At 37.2% G+C, this 4,133-nt stretch overlaps 1 pseudogene; it reads left to right on the top strand.

Annotated features, from left to right (window-relative positions):
• Positions 1–796: 796 nt before the first annotated feature.
• On the top strand, positions 797–1,737 carry LOC125399374 (olfactory receptor 5T9-like; annotated as a pseudogene).
• Positions 1,738–4,133: the final 2,396 nt, after the last annotated feature.

Below are 4,133 nucleotides of genomic sequence, written 5' to 3'. Positions count from 1 at the left end.
TAATAGTTTGAATTTACTCCTTTTTTGTGGGTCTTTGATAATCAAAATAGCTGCACAAACAGGACATAGCCAATGGCAATATCAATGGACATGTTAAATGGAAGAGGTTAAAATTTCATGGGATGCTTCTTCTAGACAGATCTACAACTGGCCTATTAATGCAGGAAGAAAGATTAGCCTCTCCCAGTTAATAGGCCCACATAGGTTGTCCAAAGCTGAGTGATCATCCAAGAAGCATATATACACAAACAACAAAAATGGGCCCAGAGGTTGTATTTATATACTTATGCATACATATTTACATTTGTATAAACAATAAAAAATAGGCTCTCAAGTAGAGATGAGGTTGGAGGACATGGAGAACTTTGAGGTAAAATACTTGAAAGTGGCTTGGAATAAAAGGTTGGGGGTGTGATACAGTTTTATTTCAATTCAAGATGTTGAAATCATCCACATCTACATAAATATAGTATTTTAAAATAAAAATGTAGCATAATAAAACATGAAAATGTAAAAATTATAATTTGAAGAGACAAATGGGCAATTATTTGGATAAAAATCTGTTTTAGCTGTTGGACTTTTAAATTTATAAACTTATATTCAACAAGTAAGTGTAATTATCTTTTTATTTTACCTCATTTAGTGAGATCTGTCTGCTTTCAAAAAATTTACTTGACATTTCCCATGCCATTATTACCAAGCATTTTACTATGCCCTCAGAACCAAATGTAGATACAATGAGACCGTTTTTTTATATGGGAGTTTTTATATGTGCAATATATAAACCATAACCAAAATGGAATGATTGGAATCAGCCATGGATGTCCTCAAGATTCCCTTACAGAATGTGACAGAAGCTTCCGTGTTTATGCTCTTGGGCTTCACAGATGACGCTGAACTGCAGGTCCTCCTATTTTTACTGTTTCTTGCTATCTATCTCTTCACTCTGATAGGAACCTTTGGACTGGTGGTTTTGGTCATTGGGGATTCTCGATTACACAACCCCGTGTACTACTTCCTTAGTGTTTTGTCTTTCTTGGATGCTTGCTATTCTACAGCTGTTACCCCCAAAATGTTGGTCAATTTCCTGGAAGAAGATAAACCCATCTCATTTCTTGAATGTGCAGCACAGATGTTTCTCTTTGTTACTTTAGGGACCACAGAATTCCTTCTGCTGGCAGCAATGGCTTATGACCGCTATGTAGCCATCTACAACCCACTTCTATATGCAGTATCCATGTCACCCAGAGTCTATGTGCCACTCATTATTGCTTCCTATGCCATTGGAGCTCTGCATGATGCTGCACCCACAGTGGCCACTTTCAGTCTGTCCTTCTGCAGATCTGTGACATCCCACCATTGCTTGCTCTCTCTTGCTCTGGTACACATATCAAGGAACTTCTACTCTTATACTTGGTGGGATTCATTGAGATCATTACCATCCTGATTGTTCTGATCTCCTATGGATTCATTCTCTTTGCCATTCTGAACTTGCACTCTTCTGAGAGTAGAATAAAAGTGTTCTCTACATGTGGCTCCCACCTCACTGGAGTGTCTATTTACCATGGCACAATCCTTTTAGTTATATGAGGCCAAGTTCCAGCTCTGCGTCAAACCATGACATGGTAGTGTCAATATTTTACACCATTGTGATACCCATGCTGAATCCCATCATCTACAGTCTATGGAAAAGATGTAAAAGCAGCAATGAAGAAATTGTGGAGAAAATTTGGTTAATAATTTATATATATATATATATATATATATATATATATATTTAAAAAAACAGATAAAATTTAGCCATTAATCCATGTTTGCATGAAATGTGCATGGTTACAAATTACAAACATGTCATGACTTTAATTAGTAGTATGTGATATATTAGAAATTATTATTTTTTTAAATGTATTTACTTATTAAAAATTTCCATTTCCTCCCCAACTCCCTTTTCCCTCCCCGTCCACTCCCCCCCTCCTTAAGTCCTAAGAGCAGTCATGGTTCCCTGCCCCTTAGGAAGTCCAAGGTCCTCCCCCCTCCATCCAGGTCTGTGAAGGTGAGCATCCAAACAAGCCAGGCTCCCACAAAGCCAGTCCATGCAGTAGAATCAAAACACAGTGCCATTGTCCTTGGCTTCTCAGTCAGCCTTCATTGACAGCCACATTCAGAGTCCGGTTTGATCACATGCTCCTTCACTCCCAGTCCAGCTGGCCTTGGTGAACTCCCATTAGATCAATCCCACCGTCTCCGTGGGTGGACGCAACCCTCGCGTTCCTGACTTCCTTGCTCATGTTCTCCCTCCTTCTGCTCCTCATTTGGACCTTGGGAGCTCAGTCCAGAGCTCCAATGTGGGACTCTGTCTCTATCTCCATCTATTGCCAGATGAAGGTTCTATGGTGATATGTAAGGATTTCATCAGCGTGGCTATGGGACAAGGCCAGTTTAGGCACTCTCTCCTCTGCTGCCCAAGGAACAAGCTGAAGACATCTCCTTGGACCTGGGAACTTCTCTAGAGTCAAGTCTCTTACAAACCCTAACAGACATCTGTAGAAATTATTTTAAGACATCAATCATCTTTCTCTTTCTCAGGTAACATTTTTTAAAAAATGAGTTCTTTCTCCTGCATACCAAATAATTTTGATAAAACTTAAATAAATATTTTTGTGTGAATATTGTTCTTGGTCACAAATACATGGTTAATTTTGCTACACTTAAGAAGAAACTGGCTATTCAGGAACCTGTGATTAAATGATTCTTGTGTAATTTGTGATAAACTGTTAGCAAGCACTATGTAACAGTCCCAAATGCAAAATCCTCATGTAGAGATTCTCAAAGCATGTTTTCTTTTTCCCCAGAAGGAAAATTTTTCATAGGATGACTACTTGAGAAGTAATTTTGTGAATAAATTCACATTTCTTACAGTGAAACATTTTTTTTACCTCCAGCTCTACTGTTTCTTTGAAATAAACCAAAAAATCTGAACACAACATTTTAATTAAACTAAATGACTTGAAAAGTCATTTGTTACATCTATCCATCATGTGTCTGTGTGTGTTTACATGCTATGGTACATGGCAAAAAGTCTGAAGACAACTTGGGGACGTGGATCTTTCTTTCCCTCCACCTTTGATATTACAGAGATAAAACTCATGTGGTCAGGCGAATATATTATCTTTTGTCAGGAATCATATCTACTTAGTCATTTCATAAACCCACACTGTTTTTTTCTTTATTTTTATTGGTTGTTTCTCTGTGGTATATGATTATCTTCATATTTAAATTTGTTTTTTTCTGCTTTTTGATATTGTAGTATAATTATACCACTATCCCTTACCTTTTCTCCCACTAAACCCTCCTATATGTTCCTCCTCACTCTTCCAAATTCAAGGCCTTTTGCTACAAAACCACACTTGCACATACACACATATTTATATACTCACATATATATTTTATATGTAATGGAATATTCCTATTGAAAGCTAAAGTGTGATTTTGAGATCCATGAAAACAATTATTTGACATCAGTTTCTCATTTCATTTGATCTGTCATGCAGGAACAGCCCATTTATTTCCACTGACAAGAAAGTTTTGCTCAGAAAAGTGTACTGAGTGATGACCCAGTTCTAGAAAGACAATTGCTTCATGCTAACTCTAGCATGTGGGTTCTACTTTGTGTGTAAACATGGATGTGCATGAGAGGAAATTGCAAAGAAGCCAGTTAGGAGGAATGCAGTAAGCAAAGGCGATAAGAAAGAATAAAGGTAAAATTAAATGTAGGAGGAAATTTGGCAGAGGAGAAAAACTAGTAAGCATGGATTGAGGGTGCTGTACCTAAGTGGTTTAGGAAAAGTCAATATGGAAACCTAAAAGCCAACATCCAACTAAAATACATTTAAAAATAATTAGAACTAAAAGACCCTGCATAGCTGGATAATGATGTTTCTAGGAGTTTTGGGTTATTATACTCAGATGTGGGAGACACACATAAGAGTCATTGGTTACAAATGACACAGAAGCTCCAAAACAACATAGGTTCTTGTTATTCCTCTTGCTTGCACACCAGAATTATATAAGACTCAGTTCCTGAAGGCAACCTAGGACCCACAATATATAATATGGAAAAACCAAGCTATAGT

This window comes from Myodes glareolus, chromosome 3 (assembly GCF_982192425.1).
Source record: "Myodes glareolus chromosome 3, mMyoGla1.1, whole genome shotgun sequence".
Taxonomy (NCBI): Eukaryota; Metazoa; Chordata; class Mammalia; order Rodentia; family Cricetidae; genus Myodes; species Myodes glareolus.
Note: the sequence above shows the minus strand (reverse complement) of the source record. Positions and strands in the feature narration are given on the sequence as shown.